At 36.0% G+C, this 15,932-nt stretch overlaps 1 protein-coding gene across 3 annotated transcripts in view; it reads right to left on the bottom strand.

Annotated features, from left to right (window-relative positions):
• The window catches only part of NLGN4X (neuroligin 4, X-linked), a 203,645-nt gene that overhangs the window by 163,784 nt on the left and 23,929 nt on the right, over positions 1-15,932 (bottom strand). For 2 of the 3 annotated variants that reach the window (XM_014960241.1, XM_014960239.1), the window contains exon 2: positions 9,058-9,141. The gene's annotated coding sequence lies outside the window, so the exon portion shown is untranslated. Of the gene's footprint in view, positions 1-9,057; positions 9,142-10,977; positions 11,016-15,932 lie in introns of those variants that run through there. The other variant, XM_014960240.1, reaches the window with a different exon arrangement.

Consider the following 15,932-nt stretch of genomic DNA (forward strand, 5'->3'; position numbering starts at 1 on the left):
CACTATTTAAGAAATAATAAATTGTAGCTCAGTGTAACCATTAGATTGCTCATTATTCACAGATAACTTTCAAGGATTTGCATCTCATCTTTATGAACCAAATTCATTACATATGGCTACCCATAAGAGTAGTCACAGTGATACAACAGAGCATAGGAAATATCACTTATGTACCTTTAAAGTAAAGCACAAAGCCTCAAATGATAGAAGCAACACAATTTTTCAGTACAGATAACTCCACTGATTGCAAACTACATTAGAATTAAATGGGTGGTTTAGTTCCAGATAAAAGAGCTTTGCTCCACTATGGAGAGCCAAAACACAATTTTAATAGCTATTTGGTTGCAAATTATTCATTTCTTACACCAACAAACATTGCAGATTTTTAAGCTTATAACTAAGCACAAATTTTTGTCAGTTATTTGTTAAAGTTGTATTAAAACATAACAATTTAAGATAGTTTTGCTAACATTCTGTGAAAAGTTGTGTAAGCTTTAAATCTATGTTTATGCTGTAAGCACAAATGGGCAAATCTCCATCATTACTGATGCAGCTGCAACCAAGTGAAAAAGCGAATAGTATTGGTTCATACCTGTTGAGGAGAAGTAGAGACTACAATGCCTGAAAACAGACAGAATCTGAATTTTACTTGACCTGAATAGTTTTACTTACATAAAAGTAATTCTGAACTTTTTTTTCAAGTAGTGGATTACAATATGACCACATTTGTGTTGTATTCCCTTTCTTTGGCTTTTTCCTTGGGAAAGAATAATAAAACGCAAAACATTTGTTGTTTGTTTGGTTTGTTTTTTTTTTACAATAAACATTGTAGAAAGAACGTTTCAGATAATTTTTGCTTCTATATTTAAGATTCAATAGAAAAACAGAGCATATATGTATTTTTTATATAATTTCAATTAAAAAATCAAACCAAAATACTGCTGTAAAATGTACAATAGCAGATATCTGGATCTAAATTGGCATGCAATTAAAGCTAAATGTATTTTATATTCACATATACAAACAAACACATTTACCTTCAGAATCAAATAGTGTTTTTCAGTTTTAAGATATTTCTACAAGCAGCTTGGCTTCCTGCTGGCAAAAGCATTGTATTTTTTTCTTTTGAAAAAGAAAGAAATATGCTATCATCTTCCCTAGTCACTCAACTGCTGTATCAATTTGTTTTCAGGGCAGTGATTAGCGTAATTGTGGTGGATTACTTGCATTTGGCACAGAATAGAAATAATGTGTTATTTTTCATCATTAAAGAGCTATGCTACATTGTTTCCCCAAGCTATGCAATACTAGGATTTTTTAAAGATACTTAATCAAATGAAGTACCCAGTACATGTCAAAAAAAACCCCCAGACTATTTTGCTCTCCTCCAGCCATCTCTGCAAGACCAGCATTCCCAAGGTATTCCTAGCAGTATGGAACGGTATCTCATTTTGTCAGCATTTACTTCACCTAAAAGACTAAGAAAACCTCTGAAGACCTCTTCAGTCCTTTGCTTCCCATGAGATGCACTTCCATGGGGCTGAAGTTAAATCCAAAAAACCCTGGGTATCAAACACAAGATTTTTATTCCAGGTGATATCCAAATAGTCTTCATATGACTTAACAGTTAACCTTGGAAGTGCATAAATTCACAGAGACCGTCCCTTTTGCACTGTAATGCTCTCTTGAGTTCCAGAGCCACAGTAATTTCCAGGTGAATTTTTACATTTAAGACGCAAAATCCCAGTAAATATTACAGGCCCCTGAAAATCTCACTGAAACCACAGTTTTCCCTTGGCACACAAAAATATGCTTCTGTACCTGCCCAGATGGCCGGCATCTTACACATGTTGGTTCTCAGTTCAAAACCTAGGGGCAACTTTCTGTTTTTCAGTTCTACATAGTAGACACCCTTTTTTTTTTTTTTGCCAAAAGGAAGAAGTCAACCTGTGATCTAGGTGTCTGGCAAATTAATAGGGATATAGACTTTTTAGTTAATACAATCTAGAAACATATCCAGAACTTGGAAATACAGGTGTATAAAATGGAGTATGCAATTCTTCTACATAGAGCTAGCAGATATGACATAGGACTTACGGGATATCCAGACCCCCTGGAGGAATGCAGGAAATTTTATTCATATAACTGTACTAGAGGACTGTTTTTAAGAACCCAAATCTCTATCAAAGAACCAAAAACCTTAATTGTCCTGATTTGCTGTTTGATAAACAACCTTGCATCATGGCTATGAAAATTACCTGAAAATAGCATTACTCAAAATGTTTCAGCTTTACATAATTTCTTAAAAATACAGAAAAAAAAACAAACCAAAACTTTGTGATTCTATCATTACTCATTTTCCACCAATTTTATCCTCAAATTCCAGTTCTGATGCTGAGCTGCCTATAGGGCTACCTGTACTGCTATACATGTGTTTAATCAGTTATGTATGCACTAGGCAACTTATTTTATTACTTTTCATTTTTCATAAGCATGCATAGATAATCACTGTATAATATTAGACCAAAAAGTCATAGAATCATAGAATCACAGAACCATAGAATCGTTTGGGTTGGAAGGGGCTTTAAAGATCATGGAGTTGCAACCCCCCTGCCATGTCCAGTGACACCTCCCACTAGACCAGGTTGCTCAAAGCCCCATCCATCCCGTCCTTGAACATTTCTAGGAATGGGGCATCCACAACCTCTCTGGGCAACCAGATGAGTTCCAGTGTGTTGTGGTTTAACCCCAGCCAGCAACTAAGTACTATGCAGCTGCTTGCTCACCAGTCCCCTCCAGTTGGATGGAGAGGAGAATGAAAAAAAAAAAAGGTAAAACATGGGTTCAGATAAAGACAGTTTAATAGTACAGCAAAGGAAGATATTATTATGATGATTATTTTATTATTATTTTCATTACCATTATTATTATTACTCATAATAATGATAATAATAATAAATTATATATACAACAAGTGATACACAATACAATTGCTCACCACCCAATGACTGATGCCCAGCCTGTCCCTGAGCACTGATCAGCCCTCCCTGGACAACTACCCCCAGTTTGTATACTGAGAATGACATCATATGGTATGGAATATCCCTTTGGCCAGTTTGGGTCAGCTGCCCTGGCTATGCTCCCTCCCAACTTCTTGTGCACCTCCTTGCTGGCAGAACATGGAAAGCTGAAAAGTCCTTGACTTAATATAAGAACTGCTTAGCAATAACTAAAACATTGAAGTGTTACCAACATTATTCCCATACTAAATCCAAAACACAGCACTATACCAGCTACTAGGTAAGAAATTAACTCTATCCCAACCAAAACCAGGACAAAGTATCTCACCACCCTCATTGTTAAAAATTTCTTCTGTATGTCCAATCTAAACCTACCCTCTTTCAGTAACACAGTATCTCACCATTGTTAAAAATTTCTTCCGTATGTCCAATCTAAACCTACTCGCTTTCAGTTTAAATCCAGTGCCCCTTGTCCTGTCACTACACGCCCTGGTAAAAAGTCTCTCTCCACATTTCTTATAACCCTCCTTTGTATATTGAAAGGCCACAGTAAGGTCTCCCCAGAGCCTTCTCTTCTCTAGGCACCATTCATCCTCCAGTCTGTACTGATATCGGGGATTGCCAGCACCCAGACGCAGGACCTTGCATCCAGCCTTGTTGTACTTCATGGGGTTCTCATGGACCCACTTCTCTAGCCTGTCAGGGTCCCCCTGGATCGCATCCCTTTGCTCAGGAGAATCAATTGCACCATTCATCTTGGTGCCATTCACAGACTTGCTGAGGGTGTACTTATTCCCCCGTCTATGTCATTGATGAAGATAATAAATAGTATTGTTTCGGTATGGACCCTTGAGGGCCACCACCCATTACTGGTTTCCACCAGTAACTAATGTAACCCTTGGTTTCATAACCTACATTACAGCCTGTATATGTAACAGGTTGTCTCCTTTTCTAGAAACTAGAGTTGATGATCCCAACACCTTCTCTCAGTTGCTTCTAGAAGCAACTTAAACTGCAGTGTGCAGAGCTCAAATTAAGTCATTGGGACTCCAGAAAGATGCAAAATCTTCCTGTCACACAGAGCTATTCCTCTTACATAAATACTGAGGAAAGTAATTGCTGAACAGCTAATGGGAAGGTAAAGGGATATTTACCAAAAGTCATAGATGATCTTCCCTTGCCATACTACTGAATCGTCCAAACAAAGCAAACACAATATATTGCAGTCTTGTGGTTAATAATGAAGATGCAGTGTGTTTTGAACCTTGTTAAGAGGAGGACAACTACGTACATGTAATTAATTTACACTGAAACCTTACGTTCAAAAGCCCTACTGTTGTTCTTAGAAAAAAACCAGCACTGATGTATTCTGAACTCTTTTTTTTTTTTTTAGTTAAAAATTGCCTGTAGAAACTTATGGTAACATCGCTACTTCAAAAAAAACAGCACTGATGTTTTCTGAACTCTTTTTTTTTTTTTTTTAGTTAAAAATTCCCTGTAGAAACTTATGGTAACATCGCTACTTGTTATTCGGTACAGCAGATTTAAATTATAAGTCAGAGTGATAAAACATTTTCAAGTTCAAGCACTGCAGACAGTAGCAAAATTTGTGCCCCCTTCTTTGAATTGAACATGACTCAACTTTAAAAAACACATCTAATCAATCAAATGAGCCGCCAATGCAAAATACAGTGGATTATTTTCTATTTCACTATCATTTGCTAACTCATGATGTTATGATTCAGTGATCTCCCGTTAGATGTCAAGTCTTCATAATGTTGAAATTTCACAATTTTAACAGTTCTTCATTATTGTTGTACAATGCTTTCGTACTGTAATGTTCAAATTAATTTTCTGCAAAATCAATTGTATTTATGGAATTGTTACTTAGAGGTAAGAATACTTCTTAAAGATTTAAGGCAATAATGACTCATACTTTGTTTTCAAATGGATATCACCACTGAAATTGTACTTAAAAAAAAGAGATATCATTAAAAAATTGGCAAACTACCTCCTGAGAACTTAAAGAAAATGAATTATATTAGCTAAAAGTCTTAAAATTATTCAATTACATTGCCATCTGGAAATAAATTTAATGAACTATGACATTTTGTTGTTCATTATTTTATATTTGAAAAGCATTTGCAAATACTTCTTATTCCCATTTGTCACTAGGGTTGTACAGAAGTCCACGTATTGGTGGAGATTATTAGAGTTTACCTACATTTAAGTACTTTGTCAGTCATACTGAAACACATAACTAAATATTGCAATAAAAATGAATGGATACATCACTTAGAATTCAAATGGAGGTAAGGAATCCTCTATATTCATTAAAGAATCTAAATGTTTTGATTCCAGTATTCATAGAAGGTCTAATGCTGAGTGTCTCTGTCTTAAACGGCAAACACACCATAATGTCAGTGATGTAATGAATTTGCTAAGGTTAGATTTACCAGTAATACTTCAGAGCAGAGCAAAGCAGCTGATGCAGCTTAATTTAGATCAACTGAGTCACAGTTAAATGCATTGGATTTAGGATTTCAGAATACTGTCCCTGGATATAAATTTCCACAGGAAGACATGGAACATCCTGTAGATGGAATATCCACATCTAGACAGACTGGTTAAATCCTGGTTAAATGCCCAGGCAGTAGGTGGTCAACTCAATTTACACTACCTGAATTTATTGAAGACTATGCAGTTTCCAATTTGGAAAGCTACTGAAATGTTGAGTATCAGCCTCAATTACTTCACATCACCAGAACATCAGTTCTGGTATGTTCAGATAACTGATAACTTCATTAGTTGCTCTTGTTTATAAATTATGTTTCAATATGGAAAACACACCTGCTATCTTTGTAAAAGGAACAACTTAAAACTGAGTTCTTTCCTTCTTTCTGTTTCAAAATTGAGACAACTGGTGGAAAGAGTGTACACTATAGACAATCTCAGCACAGCCTCTATAACACAGTACAGGTCTTAGGAGCCTACTTGATGGATTTCAGTCCATGCTAATGCTTCACCAAGAGAGAAAAAATGTGGGGAATATTTTTCTTCCCTCTAAGAGTGTAAAATACAGTAAGATTCTGAAAAGAAAACTAGAAATAAGAGTTGCAGGCTCTGCTTTACCAGAGGTTGGACTGCTCAGCTGAGTGCACTTCCAGTTACAGCCATAAACCCTGACAAGAGGAGGCAAACCAAAAAGTCATCAACAGCACTGAATCCTGAGAGCTGAAAAGTAGGCTGAGGAGAGCTGACAGCTCTACGAATGAGAGTTATATTGTGCCCTGATTTTCCTCAGAGAATTAAGAGCCGATCTACTTCCTAAAACTCCAAAGACTAGAGCTGGAACAGTTTATTTCTGCCTTCTAATATGAAGGGTTTATTATTCCTTCACATTTGTTATCATAAATGATACAAGACAGAAGGCTTGATCAGAGTCTGAGAACATGATCAAGAATCCGACAGTATGTGGCTACATCAAAGAAACTGCACAGCACCCCACAGACTATACCACAGGGCTCCATCTGCACACTCAGCTGTCAGGTCAGGATTTTAGAACAAAATCCCACCATTTAAACTAGCTTATACCTGTGATGTAAGATCAAAATCTGAGGACAAAGCATGGGCCATTTGTTTGCTTTCATTTTTATTACTATGTTTTACATTGCCAGCAAGCACTTTTTGCTTACTCTAAACATAAATTGTTTTTTTTTCTCTTCGTGACAAAGATTGTTCTGATCACTGAATTATGGTGAAGACTTTTAGCTGGAGTTCTGGATGAGAATCATAGGAAGAAAGAAGTAAAAGTGATCAAAGCATGGGAATTTCTTTCTGCATTTTTCTTAAATATAAGAGTATAATATACCAGAAGTCACAGTTGCAATCTGCATGAGCAACTGTATGAAGTTATTTTTTTGAACCAACACTGATAATGACACATGCCACTCTCAAGAGTTCTTCTGTTCATCTAAATGGATCCCTATGTACCACTGCGAGTACATATTCAAAGTTAGTTTGGCTTGGATGGTACACTTCCCCAAAATCCTTCAGATCCATTTCAATTTGTCTCTTGAAAAACTTCTCATAAGAATATAATCTTCTTCCAAACAAAATAACAAATTCCTTAAAATATACTGCCATGTTTCTGTTGTGCATTTTTTTAGTATCTTGAGGTTGGCATTTGAACATACATGTTTGTGGCTACATATACTTCAGGAAATTATCAGAGAAGTTGAAATAAATTTGATGCAGGTTTATAAATTCACTTTCTACTCTTCTCAGGTTTTTTATGCATAGTTCAATTATCGCTTCATATGAAAAAAATTTTCAAAAGGCACAGCTGGCTTCTGATGTCCACTAACTTGCAGTGGGAGCTAAAAAACAGACATCAATAGGCTCCGTCTCACTTTTCTGTTTTAATTTTGTTTGCTTCCCTTGCTTCTTCTTCTCCCTGACTTTCCCTTGGTGCATTACGAAAAAGAACAAACGAAATGCTGAGAAAATAGTGAAAATTAAAATCACACCATCATTCAGTTTTCACCTCCAGACTCTCCCCAGCTTCTTTGGTTTATCTCCGTGTACTGTGATAGATCTTGAGATGAGATTTTCTCTCCCTTCTTGGAACATGACTGTCGCTAATTCTACAGCAAAACTGCATAAATCTACTGCAAGTTGTTAGTTCCAAAGAAATTAAGTGGTTATTTCAACTCTGATTTCACCTTTGTATTCTTTATATCAGCCTTGTATTCCTTATATCAGTTATTTGCCTTTTTCCTGAAAAAATGTCATGACTTCTCTGAGGAGAGTAAGTAATTGAATCCTATGCATGATATTCATGCATACATGTACTATTCACTGTAGTAGTCACTAAGAGTTCAGCTATGATCATGATCAGCATGGATGCTAAACTATTAAACAGGCTCCTGTTCATAAAATGTTTTTTATTCAATTACATTTAAATTGCTACAAAAAGGAATAAACATGGTTCAGTGATGCAAAAATCACAGGAGTTCTCAGAGCTGTTATTTTCTTTGTCTGATTTTTACACTTCACATAATGGTACCCTCAGATCTCATAACTAACCTGTCATACTTTGAATTATTACTTATTCTCAACTTTATTATCACATCAGATATATTACTATTCCTTCTCCTTGAATTTAGGACCGAATGATAACACTAAATTGAAACGTCATTGTACCACAGCTAGCACAATGATTACAGAAAATCACATCTGCTTCAAAGTTCATAGAGCATATAAAGTGAGAAGGAAAAATTATGCGTCAGAGACACTTTTCTGGTCATTTGTACATGTCTTTCCCTTCTCATTATTCAATGTCTTAGGCACCGTATGAAAGAATGGTAATTAGTTTATTCTAAGGTGTTATATGACTGGGATATATACTATATGCACAGATTTCTAAACTAAACCCTTGTCACATATTTCATACTGATATCATACAAATGTTTATATACGTGTATATATATACATATATCTATGTAAATGTATGTCTGTGTGTACACTATACATTAAAGTATGTTAGCTCATATTTTGCTAATAAAATGAGAAGAAAAGATATATTTTTATGGTCACAAAATGAAATAGTAACCAAGCCCCTTTATTTATACGACCCCATGGAACTTTGGAACCCAACCTTGTTTCGCAAACTGAAGACTGTCAGCTCAATCTGGTACAATGTGGTCGGAAAACCCAAACCTTACTGAGTAGCAGTGTCACCTCAGTCAGGTTTAAACCCACATCTTTTAACTACAAATTGCTTGGTATCAGTCAATATTTATAGAACTGAAAAATAATATAAATTCATGAACAAGCACATAAACAACACTAATGCTTATAATGGATCGTATTCCATGTCTGATTGTATGAACATATGGCATTTTATTTGGATGTATATATTGCAAAGATATATTTTAAACACATTTAAGAACACCAGCAAAAGAGATTTGCTCTCACTTCTTTTATATATTTTTACAGAAAACAGAATTGTTCTGAATATACTTTTAGTACTTACCATTGTGTTGTATTTCTGAGAAGGCTTCAGAATTTCCCCATACGAGGCAGCATGATGTCATTTCAGTTACAGTGGAAGTTTTTCCTGTTAGGAGGAAATATATAGTGCTCTTTGGTAAATAAAGAAAAAAATGCATGCTTGTGAGTCACAAATGGTGAAAAAAAAAAGTTATTTATTAAATCACTTGTAATTCTGTTTTTCAAAATTAGAAAAAAGAAAAATAATAATATTGATACCCAGAGAATAAATACATTGATCATAATCTATTGATTTCTGTCTTAGGAATTATTAGCAATATTTTTTCTTTGCAGAGTGATCACTGCTACAAAAATATAATTGTTTTTAAAGCTATATACCACAACAGTATACATTTTGGGGGGAAAAAAAAGGCTAAGGCAAGCACTTCAAAATAATAATTAAAAAAGATCTCCATAAAACCCTGAGTTTTGCATTATTAATTTATAAAATATTTCTGTAGACATATGTCATATGTATCCAAATCTAAAAATATAAAAATTCAAATATTGAAAAATATTAATATTTTTTAAAAGCTATTTGACTATTATTTATTCTTTCGTATGGCTAATTCAAAACTGTAGCTTATACTTCAAATGGCATTTCAATGGATAGACTATTTACCAATAATATCCATTTTAGATAGACTATTTAGACAAACTAATACAGCTGATACCAACAGTGTTCTCTGTCAGGAATATCTTGAGACACTGTAATTTAAAACTCAAACCTTAATAGTGTTAAGAAAGCTATTTCAGGCAATTTGCATACATTATTTCAGGTAATTTGCGTAGGTTCCAAGGCTCTATTAGCTGAAATACTTCTCTTCCCTCAAAGGCCAGCAGAGTTGATTTTGTCATTTATAGCTGCACACATTTTGAAGGGGTAATTCATTCATTACTTGTTTGGTTTTTTTTTCTGTAACTCTCTTAAAGTACCAAGACAATTCATAAAATTTTCTCTTTTTTTTTTTCATTAAATTATCAACACAGAGAAGCACTTTGCATGAAAAATACCATTTCTAAATAGACCACAGGAGCAAGAGTGATGCCATAAAGTATTCCTCTTAGCTTGGTAATATGTCAAGCAAACTTATCATTTCTGAAAATTCACACAATGCATTTGGCTGCAGTATAGTGCCTATTAACACTGTAGAAACACTTCTGCAATAAGATGACAAATATATTCCACAAACTTACATGGGTTTCAGGGTCCACCTGCATATTATTCATCAGTAGGAAGAGATATGACTTCCAGACAACTGGTAAAGTATGGACTATCATCACAAGTAATATATCTATTTACACACATATAACTATATATACACATGCAAACAAACACATTCTTTCTAAGTATGTGTGTGTATGTATTTATACAGTAAGTTAAGAAATAAATTAGTTTTTAGCAATAAGGAGCCTAAGGATTATAGCACTGAGTTTCCATCTTGAATTTCAGAAAATTTTCTCATAGCATTTAAAGAAAAAACCAGCAGATTTTAGACTTCACTTTTGACCAAAATCAGTGGTGTAAATTAAATCAGGCTTTAACACTTACTTGCTACTGGCAGATTCTGCAGCCTTAATCACACTGAATAACTTTTTCTCATTAATGGTTTTGCCTCACTACAGCCAAACCACTCCCTGTAAGTGCAATTCATTTTAACAGCTGCAAACACAGGCCTCGATTCCATGTAAAGAAGCCGATTATCTTTAAAAACTGGAAATAAATACCAGTGGATGAATATCTGAATATATGTCTGAAAGGGAGAAATTTAGGAAAACGGAAGCAAAGCAAAATTCCTTATGAATAAGCAATGTGTGAAACATTCTAGCTAAACTGTGAAAGTGTCCATCTGGACACTTGCTGCAGGGGAAGCCTGGCAACACTGCAATTTTTCATACACACCCATTGAGGAATCAGAAGTTGAAGTTTAGGGCAATCTTTATTCCAAGCTACGGTAATGTCTTAAATCTCTCCACATTACAGTGGCACTTTTACTGGAGATTTCACTGCTCACGTTGACTTTGACAGCCATTCCAATTCTCCAATAGTAGTAGGTGATTAAACCTAGGATATAAGAAATAAGGAAGGATTTAAGGAATGGCTGGACAGTGAAAATCTACTAAGGCTGAAAGAGCTTCGCTTCTCAGTTATTTTAAACTTGCATTTCTTTATTTCAGTAGCCTTTATAGTTTAATTCCTGCTACTACTTGCATTGGCTTTGCTAGTAAACGTGGGAATTGCATTCACTGTATTTCCATAGCACCTAAATAGTCTTCAGCTTTGAAGCATAAAAATGAATGGCGGAAGTGCTACTTGTGAACTAGGTTTTCCAGGTTTATCTTTGTACCTAGGTGTTTATCCTTTTCACTTTTAGTTTATCTTACAGATCTTATAATTCTCCTTGCTAGAGTGATTTTAATCGTAGATGAATAGATTGTAGTTTAGACTTTACATATTCTAGTAAACCACAGTGTTCTCTTGTCCATTTACAGGTTATGTTTAGACTTTGTCTCTGTAACAGGTAATTGCTCTCAAAAAAACAACTGCAAACACTGCACTCTGTATTTGTATATGCTTCTGGGGGCAAGCATGGGCACACGTTAAAAGACTAGTAGTCAAATTCTAAGAAAAAATATAGACTCCATGTAGATATATATGTTGGTTTGTTTTAAACAAGATTAACTGCTCTCTCCAGCCATCCCAAAAAATTCTGACAGCTCTTGTCAATACCCAGATGTAAGCTAAAAATATTTGTTTATTATTTGATGCTCAGTTTTAGTCATCACAATGACTGGACTACTGTGATTTACTTCAGTTTGAGCAGACAGGTTCGTGAAGTCTCCCTGAGAAAATGTACTATTTAAAATGCAGTCTAGCATCTTTAAATACATCTCTAAATTTGTATCATTTTTTTCCCATTATTTCAGTTTCATATCAAGTACATACTTTTGAACGTCTTGATAATAAGGTCTCCCCATAGTTAAATTCAAGAATTTCATCTGTAGTGACACATTTTATAGCGATTAAATTTTCAAAATTTTTGAACTACAAATAGAAAATCACTGACTAAACAATGGGTAAATGCATCTGGGCAATTCTGTGATGCTATCCCAGTATCAATAGCCCAGAAATCACAATATCAGATAAGCAGATGATGCTATTTCAACTGTTTATTGCCTGCACAGTTTGGGAATAAGAGGGTGTTCAAAAGAAAAGCCAGCTAGAGGTAGATCTCACAGCAGGAAAAGGACACAGACCAGCTAGAGGCGTATCTGAGATATGCAAATGAAATCAGCTTTTTCCTTAATTAGGCATTTGAAAGCTAAATAAGTAAATCTGACCTCAGGCTTCCTTTGTATTTAGTGAGAAAAAATAGGCATCCCAAATGGTAGAAGTCTTATTTATCTCTATGAGTCAAAGAGTGTGGGCTTTAAGTAAGAAAACAACCAACCTACTCCTCGCGTATACCAACTGAAGCAATATTGACAAACAGATATCTCAGAAATGAGTAATGATGTCTTTTTTTTCTTTAGTTAAAACAAGTGTAAGTAAGAATCAAATAATTCAAAGTGAATCAAATAATGTAAAGTGAAATGTAATAATGCAGTGAAATGTAATAATGTGGTGAAATGTAACTTCTCCTTTGCTAAACGTGCAGTAACTCTTTTTGCCTAGAGAGAGGAAATTCACCAGCAAGAAAAAGCTCCCATTTTGGATACCCATTTTTCAACTTTCATCAAAATCAGCACACCGGAACAAGAAATGAAGCCACTCATGCACACACTCCCTCTTAAATGAATACATTCCAAGTTGTATTGCTTGTCTTCAAGCAGATCAGAGAGATGTGGCGGAACCTGTTTTGTTTCTTTCTCCCTTGGACATAGTAGCTTCCTCACAATTCTCTGCTCATCTTTCTGCTTTAAATAATTAAATCTATGAACCTAACTGTGCCTCTGGTCTTGATCCCTGCCTGTCCCATAAGAATCCCCTTGAGGTAGCATACTCTGAGAAAGCAGGAAAAAGAGACTGACACTTTTCTAAAGTCAAAGGTAAAGGACTGTACTCTCAGCCACAAGCAACCAGAATATCCCACAGAACATCTGGGTAGATTCAGACAGAAATGACAAAAAAAAGAATCTGTATGATTCTGTGGCAAGGTCTATAACGGCAAGAAAAATCCTAGCAGAGACCAGAGTTGAACAGAGAAAGCAGGCAGAACACCCTAACATAAACAACAGCCAGACTTTTTTTTTTAGAGAAAATGGGCTGCTACCAAATATGCAACTGCTAACACAGAAGTGGAAAGGCTGCTGTTTGTAGGTGCAATGGCAACTAGAAACAAGTGATGTGAATTTGCAGAGGTCCCTATTTTTTCCAAAAAGTACTAACATTTCTTGAAAAATCTTCTTGTCTTCAAAAGTATTTAGATATGAATCTTTGCTAATAAGACAGGTTCATTTCTCATGAGGGGTACATCAGTATCACCATGAACTACCTACCAAAACAAAGATATCATGTGATACAGCAGATAAACAGATTAAAAACTCATCAGAAGAATGAATGAAGGCAAATATTTGAATAGCACAGAATAGCATATAATACACTTTTCATTAAAAAATTTGAGGATTTTTGCAACACCAACAAATGGAAACCTAAAGGATGAAAGGACAACAATATCAGTACAATGAGGTTCCAAACAAACATAATAATTAATAAAACAGGTCAGAACCTGAAAAGATGCAGAAAAAAAATTTGCTGAAGGGGGGAAAAAAGAAAACCAACAACAACAACAAAAAACCCACGAACCCAAAAAAAACCCAAACACAAAATACAAAAAGCAGGCTGAAAACAAAGATGTTTGAATCAAAACAAAACAAAAGAAATCTTCTGAAGAATTTGCAAACTGCTATGAGAAGGCAGGAGGAATTAAACTCATGTACCCTGGGCCCAAAACAGCAACACACATAAGAGAAATGCTGATGATGCAGAAGGATTTGCCGTGTTAAGAAATTCTGAATGGTAAATGGAACGATAAATCCCCTTAGGGGAACTCCAGGCCAGAAAGTAGCAATGCCAAGAAAGAACATAGAATAAGACATGGCAAAAATGAAGGACATAAGAAAGGCTAAGTCTAAGGTCAAAGAGAAGGGGAGAAAGTGCCAGTCCTGTGTCAAAAGAAAAGGTTGATTCTCAAGTCAGGGATAAGAGAAAGGCCAACCCTGAGATTAAGTAGGAGGAGGAAAAGAAGAATAAGATATAGCTAAAGGAGAAAGACAGCAGCAAGGGGAGTGGAAAAGACCAAACCGAATAATAATAAAAAAAAAAAGATTAAGGACAAACCCAAAGTCAAAGGAACAGAATCCAAAGAGAGCTTCAAGACCATGCTGAGACATATTGAAATTAAAGATCAGTTGGAACAGCAAGAGCTCCACATAATAACTCTCAAGCCTGTCAAGGTACAGCTTTCAGAGTTTGTAGACAGGGAATCAGATGAATAGAAGACAGAATAATCCATCCAGTGTCATGAAGTTCAGATCATATATTCAGTCCTCACTTCAAGTATATAGTTAAGTCTCCTTGGGTCTTTTAATATTATTTCTGTGTTTCTGAAACTAAGAACAAGAAACCTGCCAAAAGCCACTTTAACATATATTACAGCAAGGCTCTCACTATGCTTGAGGTAATGTTGTCTATCTGTGCCACTTCCAAATTATTACCAGTAAAGCAATTACCCTTGATGAAATCATATACGTGTCTCTGTGCACGAGCAAGCTCTTATAAATATCTCTGCCTTCCTCCCATATGATTTTTTTGAAAAGCCTAGGTAATTCAGGAAGAAATTCTCTTAAAATATTCATAGCCAGAAAGACTGGAATGACTAAAAATTCATTCAATTAAAATTCTTAAGTGAAAATGTTTTCATCTTTACTTTACACAAATGATGTGTCAGATACTATCGTAGTTGGTTAATGCACAGTCAAAATGTAAGCCACTGACCTATTTTTCACACATCCTCCCCCCAAAAAATGCAGTGTAAGGTGAAAGAAATTGCAATCCCAGAGATTGCAATCAAATTGAAATCAGCGCATCAAAATCTATTTGCACTTAGGTCTTTGCCTATCTAGCTGCATAAATTTCCATTTCTATACTATCTAAACATCTTTCTGATGGGTAGACAGGCACAGGGAGGCTATTCAAGTTCAGTGTTGATATAACTGAGAAGTTACCAGAGATACAAGTCAGATGTCCCTGACTGGCAACATCTCCAGAAGTTCTGAGACTTCCTTCTCTTGAAAACTGAGGTCTTACTAATTTTCACCTTCATGGTGTTTCCCAGTTCTCCAGAACCAAATTAAAACGTTAGTAAACCAAAGCATAGAATGTGACCCACCTATATTGCATTTCCAAAACAAATATTCACAGAAAAGCTTTCAGCCCAGCATGTCCCAGAGGGCACCACCAGCCCTGACTGTCCCTGTCCAGCCCTGCAAGGCTTCTCCTACCCTGCCCAGGGCCCAGAACCCCATGTCAGCCCCCCTGGGGCCATCAATGCCTGTCCTAGCGACACTGCACCAGGGCTGGTCTCAAGCCCTGTCAGGCCTGTCAGTCCTGCCTTGCCTTGCCTGGGAATGGGGACCCCAGATCTGGGCCCACTCGCAGGCCCATGTCCCGGCCTCAGCCCATGCCTAGGGAGGGAGGTACCAGTTGCCTGGGGTTGGGGTTGTCCCAGTGCCCTCAACTGCCCTGTGCCTGGCTGGGCATGGGACAGGCTTTGGCTGCCAGGCCCTGACATCAACCACCATGGGGAGCACCAAATGCTCCTGGACCCTGTGATGCCAATATTAACAAGTTCAGAA

The sequence above is a fragment of the Calidris pugnax genome, unplaced genomic scaffold (assembly GCF_001431845.1).
Source record: "Calidris pugnax isolate Ruff unplaced genomic scaffold, ASM143184v1 scaffold188, whole genome shotgun sequence".
NCBI lineage: Eukaryota > Metazoa > Chordata > Aves > Charadriiformes > Scolopacidae > Calidris > Calidris pugnax.